Source organism: Amblyraja radiata, chromosome 6, assembly GCF_010909765.2.
Source record: "Amblyraja radiata isolate CabotCenter1 chromosome 6, sAmbRad1.1.pri, whole genome shotgun sequence".
NCBI lineage: Eukaryota > Metazoa > Chordata > Chondrichthyes > Rajiformes > Rajidae > Amblyraja > Amblyraja radiata.
Window position 1 is genome coordinate 75,879,965 of NC_045961.1, and position 22,535 is coordinate 75,902,499.

The 22,535-nt window shown below is 46.8% G+C and overlaps 1 protein-coding gene across 3 annotated transcripts in view; it reads left to right on the forward strand.

Moving 5' to 3' along the window:
- The window catches only part of klf12 (Kruppel like factor 12), a 238,010-nt gene that overhangs the window by 90,854 nt on the left and 124,621 nt on the right, over positions 1 to 22,535 (forward strand). The gene's annotated exons all lie outside the window — the stretch shown is intronic.

Sequence of the window (22,535 nt, forward strand, 5' to 3'; positions counted from 1 at the left end):
TATTATTGAATCTACAGAAATTTCTATGCCAGAAGAAGAACTTTTAGGATGAGAACAAATCTGAGTTTAAACCGAGTCTTTATTTTATTTTTTTAATTGCACACCATATCAAAATGTGTGCTTTAAAACAGATACCTCTGTGATTTTGTTTTGTATTGTTAGTTATTCTTCCAATGAAGATGTGCCATTGAGAATGAGAGAGGGAGAGAGAGAGAGAGAGAGAGAAAGAGAGTGCATAGCCGTTATTTTCTTCCCCACATCTGCCCAGAGGCCTGTTGTTGGGCTCCATATCAGCCTTATTTCAGGGTCATAGGCTACCTTCAAGATCAGACAGCTTTGTTTATTAGCTTCAATCCCAGGGTATTGACCCAGCCATGGTCAGAAGCTACCTCTCCATCCCCCTGGCCTACATTCTCATCAGCCCCTCTCATGCGCCCTGTCCCGCCCGCAGCCCAGCCCGGCCAGCAGCCCAGCCTCCCTCACCCCCCTCCCTGGACTCTGGATTGAAGCCGCAGAACATGCAGTAATTTGGTTGGTCTTCCGAGGTCCCCCGAGGTCCCGAGTGCTCCCAAGGCCCGCCGCACACTCGCAGTCGGCCCTGCCCGCTCAGTGCCCGCGCCGCCCGCTCGCTGAGTTCAAGTCCGCCCTCTCACTCTCACTCCCCCCATCACACTTCTCACTCCCCCATCTCCCCCCTCTCTCTCCCCCTCCTCCCTCCTCCTTCTCTCCCCCCTGCCAAGCTCTGGATTGAAGCCGCTGAACACACAGTCATTTGATTGGGGTCCCGAGCGCTCCCGAGGCCCGCCACCCGCTCGGAGTCGGCCCCGTCCGCTCAGTGTCCGCACCGCCCGCTCGTCGAGTTGAAGTCCGCCCTCTCACTCTCTCTCCCCTCCTCTCCCCTCCTCCCCCTCCCTCTCTCCCACTCTCTCCCCCTGCCCCTCCCCTCCACCCCCCCCTCCCCCCTCCCCTCCCCCATCCCCCCTGCCCCTCTCTCCACCCTCATCCCCCTCCCCCCTTTCCCCCTCTCCAACCCCCCTCTCTCCCCAACTTCCCCTCACTCCCTATCTCCCCCCCTCTCCCTCTCCCCTCTCTCTCCCCCTCCCCACCTCTCTCCTTCCTCCCCTCCCGTCCCCCCTCCACCTCCCCACCCCCCTCCCCCTCCATCCCCTCCCCCTCTCTACTCCCTCCCCCATCCCCCCCTTCTCCACCTCCCCCCTCTTTCCCTCTCCTCCCCTCCCTCTCCACCCCCCTCTCTCTTCACCCCCCTCTCTCCCTCTCTCTTTCTCTGCCCCATTCTCTCAGCCCCTCGCTCTCTCTATTTTTGCCCCCTCTCTCTCTACCCCCCCCCCCATCTCTAGATGCGCCTGCGAGGTGTGGGCTATGCGTCAGTGGATAGGGCGGGGATGGGGTAAAAGGGGCCAATGAATAATATTAATATAATATCAAGGGGGGTGGTTAGTGTGTGTGGGGGTGGTTAGTGTGTGTGTGACGTCGCAGGCCGCACCCCCGCAACCGCGCGTTGAGCGGACGGGACCCAACGGGCCTCCCTTGGTCTAGTATATATATATATATATATATATGTTCAATATTGGACGGTCCTCTCATTGGCTAGAGTGTGGTCCTGATCACCCATCTACCTAATTGGAGACCTTTGAACTAGCTTCAATTGGACTTCAATGTTATATCTTTGCACTAAATGTTGTCTCCTTTGTCCTTTATCTGCACACTGTGGATGGTTTGATTTATTCATGTATAGTCCATTCCTTGACTGAATAGCATGCAAAGAAATGTTTTTCATTGCATCTCGGTATACGTGACAATAATAAACTAAACTAAACATGTCTGTGAGGCATTCTGAGATACTTGGCCTAAAGTATGAGGAACATGTATGATCAACCCAGCACCTAAGCCTGTGTCACCACTTTCCAGCATGGAATGAACTGTATAAATCTCCCACCTCTATTTCTTTACATTAACCAATGCTCAATCTGCATCGTTGTATTACGCCCCCCATACCACATGCTTTAAACTTTAGCAATACAACGCGGAAACAGGCCCTTCGGTCCACTGAGTCCGTACCGACCAGCGATCTCCGTACGCCAACACGATCCTACATACTAGGGACAATTTACAATTTTACAGAAGCCAATTAACCTACAAATCTGAAAGTCTTTGGAGTGTGGGAAGAAACCGGAGCACCCGGAGAAAACCCATGCAGTCACAGGGTGAACATACAAGCTCCGTAGAGACAGCACCAGTAGTCAGGATCGAACCCGGGTCTTTTCCTTTTCACATATCTATGATACCTCTTGCATCTATTTTGATATTTCCTGCTAGTCTAGTCTCCAGTTACACTTCCCCTTTCCTTCCCAGTGCTATACAGAATTCAAAAATGCAACCACTCTCAGTTATATTACAGATCCTTTTCTTTGATCCTGTACTTTAATTTCATGGCTGTGACTGGACTACCTTTTTCTGTTCAGTATTTGTGCCCAATGCAGATTTTTTTAAAACGGTTTTAACCATCTCTTATACACTATTGTATTTGTTCTCCCCATTATTCCTGCTAATGTAGTTTGCCCTGTCTATATATGGATTTAATTCTCCCGTGATTATTCTATTCTGGGCGATAGGGATTGCATTTTGAATCAGCATAATCCCGATGAGCTGTATGACTGCCTTCTATTGCAAAAGATAACATGAGGATGAGAACCCTATACCTATTTGAACGTGCCAGGGCCGAGGACACTGCAACGCTGCCTTCTGGATCCCCATACTTGCCTTACTTTGTAGCCACAGTTTTCTTTGTTGACTAACTAACCATTTGTACAGACACAAAATGCTGGAGTAACTGCGGGGCAGGCAGCCACTGAGTTACTCACTGACACCCACTGAGTTACTCCAGTATTTGTGCCTATCTTTGGTGTAAACTGGCATCTGCAGTTCCTTCCTAACCATTGTGTACAGTACTTCAAGGGATATGACAGCCTCCTGGACCAATTAGTCCAGATACCTCCCTTCCCCCACTCCACCTCTTTCCGAATGCATTGAGTTGCCTCAGCAATGTGGCCCAAGGTTCACTGTTAAAGCAAAGATGTGTTTATGAACTAATATTTAGCATAACGAAAGTGATGTGTTACTGTGCAATATGTTGTGCAATGAACTATATGTCGTGACTAGTTCCCATGGGTCTGAAGAAGAATTTTGGCCCGAAACGTTGCCTATTTCCTTCGCTCCATAGACGCTACTGCACCCGTTGAGTTTCTCCAGCATTTATGTGTACCTCCCATATGGGGATAGCTGTTATTCTTTTTTTTTTGTATCAAAAATAATGTATTTAATCATGATACAAAAACCAAAACAAAAAAAAGCCATGGTAACTACACCCACCACCATAGTACAAAATCACCAAGTCATCAAATTTTTAACTAACTATGTTATAATCCTTACAAATATACCAAATAACCACTATACAACTATGTCCCTCTCTAACACCACCCGGGCATGGACGTAACCCCGGTAAAGGGGCAAACATCTGGCTCGGGCAAAGCCCTCGTCCACCTGGCGCCATGATTTGCGGATGGCCAGCTTGGCCTAGGAGCAACCCAACCAGGCCTTCTTCGTCCCTACCCACTCCCTAGATCCTGTCACCAGTCCTTCGGTCACTGACAGCAGAGCTACTCCTCCCCCTACGGACCCTTGGTGGGGTGGCGGAGCTCCTTGCCCTCTGGATACAAGGGACTCTCTGCTGGTCCCTATGGTAATATATATATATTTTTTTTAATTTCAAAATAGACTTTATTCAAGTAATAAATATATACAATGCGTGAACCGTGCGAAAAATTCATCCGACATTTTCGGAAGCTATACAAATTGTTCAATACAGTTTATACATTTTTCAAATTCCACAAAACTGTCCCCCACCCGTGCCACTCATGTGGCCCCTGTCCAAGGAATAAATATACACAATGCATGAACCGTGCGAAAAATTCATCCGACATTTTCGGAGGCTATACAGATTGTTCAATACAGTTTATACATTTGGTCCCTATGGTAATAGCTGTTGGGGAGAACTGGTAGCATTTGTCAGTTCTCCAAACTCCCGTCATTTAGGACATTAAATCTTCCGGGAGCCCATGTTGGGCTAGGGTAAGTTACAGGCATCGAGAGCAGCTGACTAAAATAGGTCTTTGGCGACCTTCTTAATGGGCTTAATTGCCCCAGTCATGACTTTGCATGACGTGCACTAAACGTTATTCTCATTATTCGCTTTATCATGTATTTGTACACCGTGAATAGCTCGATTGTAATCATTCATTGTCTTTCCACTGACTGGTTAACACGCAACAAAAGCTTTTCACTGTGCATCGGTACACGAGACAATAAACTAAACTATCTTTCTGGGAACTTAAGCTGACCCGTGTACTGGGCTTGCATGTTGATTTGTACATGACGTCTGTCGTAAGGGACAACTTAGGGTATGTTTGACCTGTGCAGCAGGCAGTCTCTTCCTGGTTTCCCAGTTGTCAACTTGCTCCTTGCCTATTTCCTGTTCGCACGTCCAGGAACCAAATTGGCACCTTTGATACCTAAAACAATGGGGATCTGTCACAGATCCCCAGCCAAGTATCACAGGCCAATGCTCCACAATGTATCAGGAACCAGAAACTCAACAACAACTCAAACTCAACCATTTCCTTCGCTCCATAGATGCTGCTGCACCCGCTGAGTTCCTCCAGCAATTTTGTGTAACTCAACAACATATGTGTTTGCTGCCATCATCAGCTTTCATGCCAGTAGTATGTTTAGCCACTAAGCTTCTCTAACTTCAAGTAACCCTGGCATCTCCTCTCTCCTCGTCCCTGCCCTACCCTAGTGGTCGTACTAGTTTCACTGTCGTCCTATTGAGTTTCACTGTCTGCATAACTGGTTGTTACCTACCTCACAGCCAACAATGGACCATTGTGGGCTCCACCTTACTTTAATCATTGTTGCTTTTCACATATTTTTCATTCATTTGTTCTATTTACCGTCTCTATATCTTGTTTCCCTTTCCCCTGACTCTCAGTCTGAAGAAGGGTCTTGACCCGAAATGTCACATATTCCTTTTCTCCAGAGATGCTGCCTGACCCACTGAGTTACTCCAGCTTTTTGTGTCAATCCTCGGCACAGTTGTTCCCTAATTTCCAGACGCAAGCACTTACAGCAAAGCTCGGAAGGGTCCTGAAGCACAATTGATTCAGGATCTATCCCTGGTCACTGCAGAAGCAGTTACTCTTGACGTATGAAAAATATTTAAAAAAAGGAGCACATAGTCAGGCTAGGAGTCTTAAACGCTTCAGATGAATGGGCATTAGAGGGCACATCTTTCCCGATGTGCAAATTTTACCCTGCTACTTTTGCCGTTCTAAGTTAATTTTCATCTATTTTCCTAGTCCCAAAGGAAGTAACAAAATAATAATTTGCCAACATTGGTTCTCCCCTTGTCTCCTGAACAAAGTCACAACTAAAGAGAAAATTATCCCAATGTATTCCCTGCTGTCAAGCGCCATACCATTTGCATAATAATTTAATCTGTGAAAATTGAATAGTTAATTAATATTACAGCTAATGTGTCTTGATGCCTGAGGTGCAACATTAATGCCCTGCTTCTTGAGCAATCTACAGCATTTTAATGAAGATGGAAGAAAGGCAAATGTAGGCCACCTAGTCGATCCTCTCTCGCAATTTGGAGTCATTTAATTTGAATCGTCCATTAATTCAATTCATTGCTTCTTCCACTATTGTAGTTAGTGCACTAAATGGTCACTGCTGTGCTAAATAATTCCTATGTTAAGTACAATAGTTCTGCTTCGGTCAGAACAATGTTAATGTGCGATGTGTGATATACAACATTTCTGATCGAAAATCTTTGCTAAGTGTACAGTCCCCCGTATTAACCATGGCGTGAAAATGCTGATTCGCGTATTGGATTTCCCCGCTGACTGACGGGCAAGGCTAACTGTTACTCACATCAATGAGAGCATTCAGTTCATTACTGTGAACTCCCATTATGTGGCAGTCTAATGTGGAGGAGCATTGAGCTTATTTTTAAATTAGTTTCAGTGGATGAAGTTCAAGGAGTTGTGAAAGTGAAGCTGTCGATTATATTGTAATCCAACTCTTCCCCCAACCTTGGCTGGTGTATAAGTAAAAGCCATATGTGTTGACAGATGACAAACTCCCTCTGTGACATTTATGGCTTCGTTGTTATGGCTCCCAACTGAGTAGGGTTGGAAAGGTCATAATCTTTTGGGAGATAAGAGGGGTCATTAGGTTGCATTGGGCAGCGGTGGTTGGGGGCCAAAGGAAGATCCAGGTTCATAAGTTATAGGAGCAGAATTAGGCCATTCGACCCAATCTGACCTCGGGTGTTGTCTATCTTTCCCTCTCAATCCCATTATCCTGTCATCTCCCCATACCCCCTGACACCCGTACTAATCAAGAACCTGTCAATCTCCACCTTAGAAATACTAATTGACGACCTCCACAGCCTTCTGTGGCAACGAATTCCACAGATTCTCCACCCTCCGACTAAATAAATTCCTCCTCATCTCCTTTCTAAAGGTATGTCTTTCTAAAGATACTTAGTGTACGAGGCTAAGGCCACTGGTCATCGACTCTCCCACTAGTGGAAATATCCTCTCCACATCCACTATATCCAGGCCTAGTCAATGAGGGGTCCCCTCATCCTTCTAAACTCCAGCGAGTACAGGCCTGGTGCTGTAAAACGCTCATCATATGTTAACTCTATCATTCCTGGGATCCACAAGTCCCTTTGCACCTCTGATTTCTGAATTCTCTCCCCATTTAGAAAATAATCCGCGCCTTTATTCCTACTACCAAAATCTATGACTCCACACTTTGCTACACTATATTCCATCTGCCTCTTCTTTGCCCAAACTCCCACCCTGTCCAAGTCGTTCTGCAGAGTCCCTGCTTTCTATACAATGCAATGGATCCTACCATTGCTATCGGCTCACCAAGCTCTGGGGGCCTCCTCAGAGGTCCTGTTTAATACACACTAAAGCAGGTGTCACAGGCACTTTAAGAACCACCTTCTAACTGGGGGGGGGGGGGGGGGGTCACAAAGAGTGCAATCTACATGGGTGCATTTGAAAATCCCAGAAGTGCTCTTTTTGTTTTAGTTTTTTAGTTTTAGAGATACAGTACAGTGCGGAAATAGACCAGCGATCACCCCGCACACTAAAACCATTCTGCACACATCTCTGAAGAACACGGATAGGTGATGTTTCGGGTCGGTACCCAAAACATGCAATCTAAAGAAGAGTCAGGACCCAAATTGTCAGCAGTCTGAAGAAGGGTCACAACCAGAAACCAGTTTCTCCAGAGATGCTACCTGACCTGTTGAGTTACACCAGCACTGTGTGTCTTTTATACACCAGTATCAGCAGTTCCTTGTTTCTACATGTGGTCTGGCAGTCCATTTTCTAGAGACTTATTCACAGATTTGCTGTAAATATCTATTATTTCAAAAGACTGGCATTGAGATTGTTAAAGGTTGCAAGATAATGCAGAGACATGTTTTCTGAAGTGAATAACTGAATCTTAGAGATGTGTCTTTTGTTCAACGCTCTTTAGCAACGTGTGCATTGATCTCTGCACCTGCAAATCAGTTCCATTGACCTTGCTGGAGCTGAATTTCAAAAGCAGAGTGTGACGTGCATACATTACTGTGCAGCACACAAAGCAGAGGACTAATTTCCGCTCCCAGGAAACCAGCTAATGATGGACAAACAGAATCGATTGGAACCCGCAAACAGAAAGCCGATTTGAAAAACTCTGGTTAGCAGTAATTGAGGAGAAATCTTTCCTCCGGAGGCTGATTGTTCCTGACTCAAGCAGAACATAACACCTATCTTGCACTGCATGGTTTCTGAGCATTGGAAAAGTCACACATACGTCACAGCAAGCATTGTGCTGCACATGAGTTTTTCTCTCCTTTGTAACTGGCACTGCAGGTATTGCAGCTGTTTCACAACTCCTGCGACCTGGGTTCGATTCTGACCTCGGGTGTTGTCTATTGCGGAGTTTGCACATTCTCTCTGTTACTGTGTAGTTTCTTCAGTTTTCTTCCACATCCCGAAAACATGTTGATTGTAGGTTAACTGACTGCTGTAATTAATTCCCACTGCTATCACCAGCCTGAAGTTGCGCACCACCAAGTTCAGGAACGGCTACTTTCCTACAACTATCAGGTTCTTGAACTGACCCACACAACCCTAATCTTAGACACAAAGTGCTGGAGTAACTCAGCAGCTCAGATAGCATCTCTGGAGAAGGAAAACATCCTACTTTGTGAACAGAATACTGTTAATACCTCTTGCACGACTGTGGACTTTTTTATTTGACTAATTGTGTTCTGCATGAATATCTTGTTGTTTTGCAAGATTTTTATTTTTTTTCTCTTGACTGTCTTGATGCATTTTATGTGTAATTTATACATAGTTTTTATTTAATTTGTTTTTGTGCATTTGTCTGAGTCTACCTGCTGTAGGCAAAACTTTCACTGTACCTTAACCACACTGTATGGATGACAATAACTCGAGTTGACTTGACGTGAAAGGCCAGAACACTGATCACCTTTTCTCTGCAACCCAATCCCATTTCATTCAGAGCAATCTCATTGAGTGGATTCATTACTGCAGTGCTCTCTTTATTGCTTCACATAGTCCAATCCTCAGGGCTGAATCTTTTGCTTGCAAGTCTGTCATGTTGCTCCCGTGCCAAATGAATGCCCTGCTGAGCCATTTCAGGGGGCAATTAAACCATAACCTCAAGGGGTGGCTCTGGAGTCACATTCAAGCCAGACCAGGGCAAGATGGTAGACGTGTCCAAAGGAATTGCAGATGCTGGTTTATACCAAAGATAGACACAAAGTGCTGGAGTAACTCAGCTGGTCAGACAGCATCTCTCCTCCTAAGGACAGTTGTGAACCAGAGAGGATGTTACAACATTCAGATGGTTTCATGGTCACACAGACCAATACTGGGTTAATATTCTACACTCATTTTTAATTCTTCATCTGCTCTGGCAGTTTTGATCTTTTGGATCTGGATCTTAAATGTTGGCCTGTGCAGCACATCTAATAGCCCCTGGGGACCACACTTTCTTCAGGCCACCACCACTGATGGGACATGATCTGTCACTGTGGGGCTCCCTCCACCTCTCACCAGCTTCCCCTTCTTCCTGTTTGCTCTCTACTCCACCACAGCTGCCTTCTTCTCCCATTGCTCTGTCCACCCGACCTCTTTCTCCTCTCCAACGTCACCTCTTCCTCATCCCATTGTCTCCAACATCTTCCAAGGTGGAGTATGTCAGTGACTCCTGTCTGTTTATAAAGAGGGATAGACCACACTGTACATGACCATCAAGGGCAGCACAGTAGCACAGCGGTAGAGTTGACAGCATCAGAGACCCGGGTTCGATCGTGACTATGGGTGTTTGTCTATACGGAGTTTGTACGTTCTCCCCGTACTGCGTGGGTTTTCTCCGAGATCCTTGGTTTCCTCCCACACTCCAAAGACTACGGGCGTGTATGTTAATTGGCTTGGTATAAATGTAAACTGTCCCTAGTGCATGTAGGACTAGTGTTAATGTACGGGGATCGCTGGTCAGTGCTGATAGGCCAAAGGGTCTGTTTCTGCACTGTATCTCTAAACAAAACTATTTACTAGACTGGTATATAACCACAATGATATAATAATGCTCTTGGCTGAAATTAATTCAAGGGAGATGCGTAGAACAGGATAGTGCAGACATTTGGACATTTCCTGCTTTGAACTATCACTGCCAAGAATGGTCCTTATTTAACTGGGTGCTGCTTGGCAATCATGTACATTTTGTGTACATTTTTGTAATTTTTTTTTAGATTTTAGGTAAGTAAGTAAGTAAGTAAGTTTTATTTATATAGCACGTTTTAAGTCAACTTGCATTGACACCAAAGTGCTTTACATAAATTAAATAATAAGTTTCCATACAAACCATAGAAAAAGGTTAAAAATAAATAAAGAAAGAAAATGGACACAACACATTATAGAGTTCAACACAAACATCCCCCCACAACAGAATCAAAAATTTCCACTGTGCGGAAAGGCAACAGAGAGTTAAGTCCTCTTCCTCTGAAACACCCGAGGTCGGGGCCCATTTGTGGCCTTGCAGCCAGTCCAGTCCTTGCAGCCAGTCCGATGATTTTCAGGGCCCTCTTGCCGTGAAGATGGAACTCTGGCGTCGGATGAAACAATTCCTCAAGCGGCTTGGAAAGTCTGGAGTGGCTGCCTCCTCCCCGGAGACCGGAGACCGGGGCACTCGTAGACTTCAGGCCGCGCCGGTTGGAGCTCCGACCCTGGTGAACTCGATCCCTGGCACCGCGGCGCTCCAAATCCAGCGCCGCCCGCGGCCGGACGCCCGCAGCCACAGCTCCGCGATGCTGGGAGTCGGCGGCCACAGCGCTCCGGAGCTTACCGCATGGCGACCCGGCAAGGCATCGCCCGCTCCGTGGCCCCGCTCCGTGATGGTGTCCTTGCGCTGCGCCGCCGCCGAAGCTGTAGTCCCGGCCGGTCCCGACAGGAAACGCCGCTCCATTCTCGATGGTAGGCCGCGAGGACGGGGCGAAGAAGCAGCTCGGAGGGATGCTGCCTCTCCGACCAGGTAGGTGACTAAGAATTAAAGTTTCCCCCTTCCCCACCCCCACCCACCACATAAAAGACCTCCACTAACATTTTGGACAGGACTTAAAATAAAAAAAAGGTGAAGAGACGGACTGTGGGCAGGCTGCCATACACAGACGGCGCCCACTCCCGCACATCCGCCATCTTGTTGGTAGAGCGTGGAAACGGGCCCTTCAGCCCACCAAGTCCGTGCCAACCAGTGATGCCCATACACTAGCATTATCCTACACACTAGAGACAATTTATAATCTTTACCGAAGCCAATTAACCTTCAAACTTGCACGTCATTGGAGTGTGGGAGAAAACCAGAGCACCCGACGAAAATCCATGTGGTCAGGGGGAGAATGTCCCCCTGACCACATGCAGACAGCACTCGTAGTCAGGATTGGACCCAGGTCTCTGGTGCTGTCAGGAAGCAACTCTTACCGCTGCGCCACTGCGCTGTCCCTATAAACAGGAGAACTTTGATCAAAATGGGTGTTAGCACATTGGATGCAAGTTGGTAAATGTACACCTCCGCACATTGAATTATTTCTAGCTCAGTTTGTTTTTATTCAAAGACTGTTTGGCCATATCTGCTGACTATACCCACTGAGAAGTAAACTTCTCATGTAATCACAATGCCCTCCATAATGTTTGGGACAAAGATCCATCATTTATTTATTTGATGTCATGTAAATGAAAGTAGTCATGTTTAGTATTTTGTTGCATATCTTTTTCATGCAATGACTGCTTGAAGTCTGCGATTCATGGACATCACCAGTTGCTGGGTGTCTTCTCTGGTGATGCTCTGCCAGGCCTGTATTGCAGCCATCTTTAGCTTATGCATCCGTATGGCATTAACATTGAATTCTCCCTATTTTGCTAGCCCTTGCTGTCTCCTCCCCTTCCTTAACCCTCTAGCTGTCTCCTCCCACCCTCCCATCCGCCCGCCCTCGGGCTCCTCCTCGTCCTCCCCTTTTCCTTCTTTCTCCCACCCCCACCCCCCATCAGTCTGAAGAAGGGTTTCGGCCCGAAACGTCGCCTATTTCCTTCGCTCCATAGATGCTGCTGCACCCGCTGAGTTTCCCCATCAATTTTGTGTACCTTTTAGCTTATGCTTGTTTTGGGGGCTAGTCCTCTTCAGTTTTCTCTTCAGCATATAAAAGGCTTTGGGTTCAGATCGGGTAATTGACCGCCACTCAAGAATTTATAATTTTTTAGCTTTGAAAAACTCTGTTGCTTGAGCAGTATGTTTGGGATCATTGTCTTGCTGTAGAATGAACCACTGGCCAATGAGTTTTGTGGCATTTGTTTGCACTTGAGCAGATAGGATATGTTGTGAGCCAGTACCCTCAGCAGCCATACATGCCCAGGCCATAACACCCCCACCACCATGTTTCACTGATGAGGTGGTCTGCTTTGGATCTTGGGCAGTTCCTTCTCTCCTCCATACTTTGCTCTTGCCATCACTCTGATATGTTAATCTTCGTCTCATCTGTCCACAAGACCTTTTTCCAGAACTGTTGTTGCTCTTTTCAGTACTTCTTGGTCAACTGTAACCTGGCTATCCTATTTTTGTGGCTAACCAGTGGTTTGCAACTTGCAATGTAGCCTCTGTATTTCTGTTCATGAAGTCTTAGTTGTGGAATCAAGGGGTATGGGGAGAAAGCAGAACGGGGTACTGATTTTGGATGATCAGCCATGACCATAATGAAAGGCTCAAAGGGCAGAATGGCCTGCCTACTCCTGCACCTATTTTCTATATTTCTAAGTTTCTATGACACCAGTCCTACACCGGGTGTTGATGCTTATATGTGGGTGTGCTTAGTAGGCTATCTGGTTTTTGTTATACCCAATCAAAGCAATTTTGATGCTAGTAAGTACCAGCAATGTCAGGAAAAAATAAATTGCTGGAGGAACTCAGCGGGTCAGGCAGCATCTGGGTGGCACAATGACGCAACTGGTAGTGCTGCTGCCTCACAACGCCGGAGACCTGCAGCATTTGATCCTAACCTTAGGTGCTATCTGTGTGGAATTTGCACGTTTCCTCCGGGTGCTCCAGTTTCCTCCCACACCCCAAAAACGCACAGGTTTGTAGGTTAATTGGCCTCTGAAAAATTCCCCTAATGTGTAGGAAGTGGATGAGAAAGTGGTACAACATAGAACTAGCGTGAACAGGTGATCCATGGACCACCCTGAACAAACAGCTGTTAATAACACTGCTTTCTAGGCAGCAGTGTGATTTTTATTTTTAAAAGTAGCCTCCCAGTGCATGTTACGGAAGGGAAATGGGAATGGGACCAGGCTAGGTTCTCTTTAATTGAATTGCCGTTTGTGCACTTGTGCCAGCATGGACTCGGCGGGCTGAAGGGCCTGTTTTCATGCTGTATCTCTAATCCAAATCTGTGGAGGAAAATAGACATTACCCCCCACAGATGCTGCCTGACCTACTGAGTTTCTCCAGTGGTTTGTAATGTTTTTCCCTCAAGACACCAGCATCTGTAGTCTCTTGTGTCTCCAGCAGTATCAGTGATATGGACCTCCTAACAGCTGGTCCAGAGAAATGGAATAACGAGATGAGATGAGATGAAATAACGTGACTTTGCCAACCCCGCAGAGAAGAGAAAATAACAAAGTTGGCCATGTCCCAAATTTGTTGACAAAGCTGTAGGTTTGGTCTCCATTCCCTCCTTGACCACAGCATTATTGGGGTTTTAATTAGACGTGGGCATTGTTCCTTGGCAACTTTTTTTCCCTCATCCCTAGTTACTTATGTGGTGCTGCTGCCCTGATTTGCTGCTATCCTAGTAGTGAAGGTGCAGTCAATGGTGCTGTTGGATGTACAGCTCCAGGATTTCAGTGCAGCCTCGCTGAAGGAAATTGGCTGTTGCTGTTCTTGACCTTCAGGTGATAGGGCTCGGTGGTCTGGGAGGATGCCTTGGTAGTTTCCTTTGGTGTGTTTTGTTGCTTATGCATGCAGCAATAGCAATAGCAAAGCAAGCAAGAAATGGTTAAGATACTGGATATGATGCCAATCTAGTATCTTAACCATAGATACATAGTGTCTTAATCATAGTTACAGGCACAGTGGTCAGCACAGTCGTGTCAAGGATGGCACAAGTGGCTCAGCGGTAGAGTTGCTGCCTTACAGCGCTAGAGACCCGGTTTGATCCTGATAAGGGTGCTGTCTGTATGTTCTCCCTGTAACCATGTGGGGTTTCTCCTGGTGCTCTGGTTTCCTCCCACATTCCAAAGACAAACAAGTTTATAGGTTAATTACCTTCTGTAAATTGTAAAGTGTCCCTCGTGTGTAGGAAAGTGCTAGCGTACGGGGTGATCAGACTCGGAGGGCCGAGAGGCCTGTTTCCTCACCGTATCTTTAAAGTCTGAAGTCTAAAAATTGATGTGAAGCCTCTTGAGCGATGTTGGACATGTACTCATCCAGAGAAGTGGACGGCATTTAATTACATCTCTAACGTGACCTGTAGTCAGTAGAACAGCTTTAACAATTTGAATGAGTCGGTTTTTTCCGCTGGGGACTTAGCCTCTGCCTTGCGCTGGCAACCACAACATTTGTGAAATTATTGCAGGTCATTCAGTGAAGACACTCAAGACAATGATGTTACCATTTAATATCAAAAAGAAGCAGTTTAGAAATTGAGATGGTCATTACCTGGCACTTGAGTAGTGCAAATGTTATTTACATTTGCCAGCTCACCCTGAATGTATTATGCTGGGTGCATACAATGCAGAGAATGGCCCCAAGTTTCCTCAAGTGGGAGATGGGGCACTCTCAGTGGCGACTATACATTGTATAGCAAGTCAGCCAAGCTTTTGACAGATGTGTGGTTCATTCGCAGGCTGCAGACACAAGCTCTCCAGAAGCATTAGGTAAAACCATTCAGTTTAACTTAAGTGGAAACAGAGGCCATGAAAATGATTTCACGCTAGGAAATGCACATCAATATGGCTATGTGTGGGGTGGGAGGATTGCATGTTTTGTGCATTGATCCTATCCCCATTGTGTTATTGACATTTGTTACTGTAAAGTGCACCGACATACTGTGAACAATTGTGTTTTGCATTGTATCCAGACTAATCATACATGCATGAGTACAATCAACCCATACAAGAGTGCGAAAGGTAGAACGAAAGGTAGAGAGACTCTCTTCCTTGGAGTGCAGGAGGATGAGCACATGAGAGACATTTTATTTGATAGACTGAGCTGCATCTGCAACTCCCTGCAGTTTTTTGAGTCGTGCTGAATTTCCTTCGTCTTTGGATGAAATCGAAGCATTGGTGTGTTTTTCTTGGTCGGAGTATTAACGTAGGATGCTTTTTTGCATTAGGTTCAAGGCATTGTGCACAACAGAATTGGCCATGCAGAATTTATGCAAACTCAAATCTTTCCCCCAAGCACTTAGTCCCTTTCCTGGAAATTTGCAGAGGCTTGAGGACATTAATTATATTCAAGGCTGCAATAGATATTTGGATGGAAGGTGAATAGAGGGCTATGTGGATCATGCAAGAAACTGGACATGAGCTGCATGGGAGATTTGCAAGGATGTTCCTTGGGATGGAGCGTTTCAGTTATGAGGACAGATTGGCGTGTAGGAAGGAATTAAACTGAAGATAGACCCGAAACGTCACCTATTCCTTTTCTTCAGGGATGCTGCCTGACCCATTCAGTTACTCCAGCTTTTTGTGTCGATGAGGAATGACTGGGTCTGTTTTCCCTGGAGGTTAAGAAGGGATATGATTGAGATATATAAGATTATGAGAGGCATAGACTGCAGGGACCTTTTCCATGTATAAGAGGGAAACAAAACAAGATATGTGGGGAAAAATTCAGAGAGGATATGAGGGGAATCTTCTTCACCCAGAGAGTGGTGTGTACCTAGAACGCATTGCCCGAGAGAGTGGTTGAATCGTAGTTTTTGACAGCATTTAAGATATCTGTAGGTGAGCACTTGAATTTCGTCAGTATTGAAGGATGTGGGCAAAGTGCTGGGAGACGGGATTAGTGCAGATGGTTGGCCCCCATCCGATCTGATGGGAGGGTCTGATCAACTGTGATCTTATTGAATGGCCTTGCAGGTTTGATGAGCCTCATGGTGCCTTGTTGCTCGGATTATATCTCTTCCAACAGTGCAGAACTGGTGGAGGAACTTGAATAGGATTTGTATCCTGAGCCATGCCAGATAGATCAGGGGTGGAAGGGTGAGGAGGAAAGAGGCAGAGCTACAGATGGCTGGATGGACTTTGTGTGTTGGTTTGGTGTATTATCTTGGGATGCCACTATTGACTTGAATGGGATGGCGATGGGTGGGCTAACTGAGCATGGGAAGGCCTAAAGCAGTCTGAGTTTAGGCATTGGCAAAAATGAAGGGGAAATAGATGCAATTGACCCATCTCTGGTTGGATCAAAGTGTCTGACTCCGGAAATTAATTTGGTTATAACGGCAGAAGAATTGAGTATGGAGAAAATGATTAGTTCTTATCAGGATGCAACACATTATTGTGGTTGAAGGAGAGTCAGAAGAAGTAGTATATTTTGATTTTGAGGGAACGGGAAGTGGAGTTGAGGCCAAGATCAGATCAGATCAGCTGCGGTTTAATTAAATTCTGAATAGAATAGCTCTGGAAACATTTATCATTGTCCAGGTATTACTCAGGCAATGAGCCATGCAGAGCAGCAAATATCCAGAGATTACTCATGCAATGAATCATGCAGCACATCATACATCCAGGGTTGACACAAAGAGCTGGAATAACTCAGTGGTACAGGCAGCATCTCTGGAGAGAAGGAATGAAGAAGGGCCTCGACCCAAAACGTCACCCATTCCTTCTCTCCAGAGATGCTGCCTGTCCCGCTGACTTACTCCAGCTTTATGTGTCTATCTTCGGTTGAACCATTGAACCAATCAGAGGAAAAGGATTCCGACCCAAGACATCACCTATTGAGTCTGAAAAAGGGTTCCTAACCGAAACGTCACCTATTCTCCAGAGATGCTGCTGACCCGCTGAGTTACTCCAGCATTTTGTGTCTTTTCTTCAACAAACATCCAAAGATTGCTTCGAAGATCGACACAGAATGCTGAAGTAACTCATCGGGTCCGCCGGCATTTCTGGAGAAAATGAATAGGTTGCTTGCCCATTTAGCCAGGTTGCCCCTCAGTTCTGAGACTTGCAGAGCTGCAGAACCCTATGGAATGAGGGGGGAATAAAAAGAACAAGAGGGGAGAGGGCAGAAAGGAGAGAGAAAGACAGAAGGTAGTGATTGGTACAAGCAAAAAACACCAGAATCGAGTAGAGTAAGAAAGAGGGACACGGAGACATGAGGAAAGAGAGAGAGAGAGAGAGAGAGAAAGGTGGGTGAGAGGGTGAGGAGGGAACAGAGAGAGAATGAGAGGTGACTGAGTGGAAGCGGCATAGTTTGGGGGGAGAGAATAGGGGAGAGAGGAAGACATCCAGGGAAGGATTCGCCTTTCCAGCACTGAGTCTGAGTCTGACAGGCAGACTCTTATGGGCCTGTTCCACTTGGGCGATTTTTCAGAGACTGTCGGCGATTGTCAAGTTGCCAGCAGTCGCCTGAAAAACCGACAACTGCAACGGCGAATGTCAGAGTGGAACACACACACGCACACACACATCGCTTCCTTCACCAGCCTGTTATGCAGGCGGGGTACAGGGCAAGCGGGGCGAGCGCTGTCTGAGTGAAATTCACACGGTGCAAAGCCAAGGTGATAGAGGCACACACGGCGATGAACAGGAAGTTTGGCGTTGTCATTAAGATGGCTAGGCACAGTGTACGATAAGTCCTTTAAAAAAGGGGCAGGGGGGGTGAGAAGGGGGGAGAAGGAGGGAGAAGGAGTGGAGACAACCTTTAAGAAGCCAGAGATACACGGCTGTGAAGCTCGGCGGGCATTTAACATTACCGGGTTAACCTTGGTTCTGAAAACTACTGCTTACGTATTTTTTCCCCAAAGAGCCAATGAAATTCACCAGTCAGCACCGGCTACAACCTACGATAACCTATGAGAACCTTTGACCTCCTGGCAACCCACTAGGACCTCCTGGCGACCCACCTACGGCACGAGAATTCTCGCTACTCTCCATGGCGGCTTCATTCTGGTCGCTGCTAATTTTTCAACCTGTTGAAAAATTTGCAGCAACCATAATAAGGCCGCGACTAGTTCCCAGAATTCCTCACGACCACGCGGGAATTCCTCACGAACAATTAAAGGTGACTCCCCGGCAACCACCCGCGAACATGTTGCGGCCATGTGGCGACTGCATAGTCTCCTGCAGTCGTCTAAAAAGTCGCCTAAATGTGACAGGCCCATTAGATTGAAATCTATGGCTCAGATTGATTCTAGTAAGTTGGGACAAGCACACAACCAGATGCCCACACACACAGACACACACACACACACACACCGGGTTAACAGAAAAGGATGGAGAACAGGTCAGGGAGAGAAACATTGAAACAAAGCAGAGATCATGTAGAAACTGAGGGGAATTGAAACAATGAGGGAAGGTCATAGTTAAAACTGGCACAAAGATGATCAAAATCACAACATGGATCTCTTTAAAAAAACAGTGGAATTGGAGATGGGGGATGGGTGGGGGAGTCATCAGAAGACCTCGTTGACTTTGACAATGTAATCCCTTAAATCGTTTATCTCAATCGATAAACAAACACTAGCTCCACAAATCGTTGGCTGATTTTTCCATGGACAGTTTTAATACTAAATTTAGTGAGTGTTGTTGGTTGTGAAATGTTGTGAAATCAATTGCAGTTGGATGGTGAGAAAAGAAGTCACTACAGACATATAGTGTGGTTTTTTTTGTGCGCAGTTCATTAATCATACATTTCTCAAATCTCTTGCTGATTCTTTGCTGTTCCAATTCTCCGTGACATGGCCATTTTTATGTGAGGCAGCTGCTTTCCCCTGGAGCAGTGCTTCCTAAGGGGGATCATTTCCATCGTTTAATGTCTGTCTGTAACATAGCCCGAGGTACTCACGCGTTTCCCTGGCTGAATTCCGAAAGGGTGTTTGTTTTCAAACAAAACGAGAGCAGAGCCAGTCCCCCTTGGGTCTGCTAGTAAGGGTTCAGACTCAGTCATCGCCCCAAGTTAAATACCAGAGAAACGGCTAATCAAGAAGGGCAAAAACTGCAGATGCTGGATGTCTGAATTAAAAATAGGAAATGTCGAGGCATTCGGCAGGTTGGGTAACATCTGTCTGAATGGCTGAATCTTTGTTACACCGTGAACTGTTCCGGCCAGGAATGCAATCCACAGATGAGTAAAATGGAGGGGCAAGGAAGTGCAGATGCTGGAAGCTTGAGCAAACCACAAAGTGCTGGAGTAGCTCAGCGGGTCAAGAGTCCAGAGTGTTTTATTGTCATATGTCCCAGATAGAACAATGACATTCTTACCTGCAGCAGCACAGCAGAATATGGGTCAGGCAACATCTGTGGAGGAAATGGATAGGTGATCCGTTGGACAGGTCGAGACCATTCTTCAGATTGATTGTAGTAGGGGCGAGAATGCTGTAAAGGAGAGGTGTGAAGCAATGCCTGGCAAGTGAGAGGTGGAGCAGTAACTGTCCTTGCCTCATGCTATTTGTGCGAGTCCAGGTGGGACACCAGGGGTGGGGGTGGGGGGGGGGGGCGGTAGTGGTATGGGGGAAAGAGGGAGAGGGTTATGTAGTTAACCTTAGATTGGAGAGTTCATACTCCAGGGTTGTAAGAACCCTATCCCCGACACTCAATTCCTCCATCTCCACCACATCTGCTCCCAAGATGAGGCGTTCTATTCTAGGATATCTAAAATGTCTTTGTTCTTTAATTCAATTCAATTCAACTTTATTGTCATTGCACAAATACGAGTACAGGTACAACGAAATGCAGTTTAGCGTCTGGTCATAGTGCAAGATAGTAGAAATAAAAATACTGGTTAACAATGTGTGGACTGTGGATGAATTAAACTGGTACATAGGCAAATAAATGTATACAAATGGGAGAGTATAAAGATAGCTAGCGATGGGACTGAGTTCAGCAGTGTAATGGTGTTATTGAAAAAGCTGTTCCTCAGCCTGATTGTGCGAGACCTGAGGCTCCTGTACCGCCTCCTTGATGGGAGGAGGGCAAATAGTCCATGGTTAGGGTGAGAGGGGTCCTTGATGATTTTCCCGGCCCGTCTCAGACACTGTTTTCGGTGGAGGGCATCCATGGCAGGGAGCGGGGCACCGATGATGTGCTGAGCGGTTTTCACCACCCGTTGGAGTGCCTTCCTGTCCGCAACCGTGCAGCTGCTGTACCATACCGTGAAGCAGGTGGTCAGGATGCTTTCGATGGTACAACGGTAGAAGTTGGACAGGATCTGGGGGGACAGGTGAGCTTTCTTAAGCCTCCTCAGAAAGTAAAGGCGCTACTGCGCCTTTTTGATCAGTTTGGTGGTATTGAGGGACCAGGACAGATCCTCCGAGATGTGTACCCCGAGGAATTTGTAGTTGGAGACGCGCTCCACCTTAGTCCTGTTTATGTGGATGGGGGTATGTCTGCCACCTCTGGTCTTCCTGAAGTCAACGATGATTTCCTTCAACTGCTCCTTCTAACTCCTTCCCCACCTCCATCCAGTGTCACCAGCAGCCCTTCCAGGTGAGACAGAGGTTCACATGCTCCGCGTCTAAACTCAGCTACTACGTTCAGTGTTCCTGATATGGGCTCCGGTACATTGGTGAAACCACCGTGTAGACTCGGCGACTGTTTGCTGAACACTTACACTCGGTTCGCCAAAGCCTGCTGTACCTCCCTGTAGCTACCATTTTAACTCCTCTTCCCATTCCCTTCTGATCTTTCTGTCCTGGGCCTCCTCCATTGCCAGAGTGGAGCCACACACAACCTGGAGGAACAGCACCTCATATTCTGCTTGGAGCTTATAACGTAAGAGAATGAACGTTGAACTCTCTGATTTTAGGTAACTGCATAACCCTCTCCCTCTCCCTTCATTCCCCAAACCCCTCCCTCCTTCTTCTTCCTGCCCACCCCCCCCCCCCCCGCCCCCCTCCCCATCTCCGCCTGCGCTGTCACATGTTTCTTCCCTCCCCCTCCTCTTCCACCTACATTCCTTCCCCAAGCTACACAATTCACAACTTTTCAATCCTTTTATCTCACACCTTCTGCCTTTTCATCTCTGGCCTTTGTTCAACCATCAAAAAATACACTTCACCTGTATCTACCCATTACTTGCCAGGCCTTGTTCTGCCCCTCCTCTCTTCCAGCATCTCTCCCCCCCCCCCCCCCCCCCCCCCCATACAATCAGTCTGAAGAAGTGTCCCCGCCTGAAACATCACCTATCCATGTTCTCCAGATTTGCTGTCTGACCCACTGAGTTACTCCAGCACTTTGTGCCGTGAAGTGATAGGTGGATACGGGTGAGGTGGGTTGTGATCGGCTGATGGGTGGAGAAATTGATAATGGCTGGAGATGAAAAAGGGACAAAAGTGTGCCAGATATGGAGAGATGAGGAATGAATATAAAGCCAGGGAGAGGGATATATGTGGAAGGGGACACAGGTTGGGGGGGGGGGGGGCTGGTTGGCCGGGGGAAGAAAGGAGGAACGGGATGAAAATTGGGTGCACAATGGCATGAGGCGGGGAAAACAGGAAAAAAAGCAGATAGGGAGAGGGCATTTTTCAGCATGTTGAAAAAAATGCCGCGACCTAGCTGAGGCCTCGAGTACACAGGGACTACTCTTTAGCATGAAGGAGAGTTACAAAGACTTCCTAGGACCTCGTGTCGACCATGCTGCGAGTATGAGTCAATGGCAAACTCTTCTAAACTCGCGAATTAGGTCGCTGCAGTGGGACAGGCCCTCTACCCTACTCACCAGTGTCCATCGATCATTTGCCAGGCTTTGTCCCGGCCCCCACCTCTTTAACGGCTTTCTCCCCTGCCCCCTGCTGCAATCAATGTGAAAAGGGGTCCTGACCAGAAATGTCACCCATCCACCCCCTCCACAGATGCTACCTGACCATCTGAGTTACTCCAGCACTTTGTGTTTTGCCCGAGAGGAATGGCTAAGCGGATCCAACTGTGATATTCAAAAAAGGAACTGCTTAAGGATATAAATTTTTTTTTAAAATACCGGGAACCCGGAAAAAGCACAAAGAGGCGGGGCCAGCTCAATCTCTTGATTAACGGTGGCATGCTTGAAGGGCCGAATGGCCTTTTTCCAGGTTCCAAGCATTGTGTGATTCAACCATGGACAAGTGCCTGTACTGTGCAAGTTGCATGACTGCAGGAAAGGAATTCAGCATGTCTCCAGTGTCTCAAGATTCGACAGATGTACTATAGAAAACATACTGTCTGGTTGCATCACAGCTTGGTTGGGAACAGCTCTGCCCAAGACAGCAATAAATTACAGAGATTTGTGGATGTGGTCCAGTCCTTCACACATTATGTGGGCTACTTTTCTGCAGCAACGTGAAGTGTAAACGGAGACAATGGTGGGGAGTCTCCGTTATCTCAGTTTACACTTCATGTTGCTTTAGAAAAGCAGCCAACATAATCAAATAACTTGTCCCGCCCCAGTCATTCCTTTTTCTCTCCATTCCCATCGGGCAGAATATACAGAAGCTTGAAAGCGCGCACCAGCAGACTCGGGAACAGCCTCCACCCTGCTGATAACAGGCTTCTGAACGGCCCTTCCATAAGTAAGTGTACTGCCCGATTTGTCTCTGCCTCATTGGGGACATTCAATTTTGTCTCTAGAACTGGTGCGCCACAATGCTGCCCTCTGCCCTCTGGTAT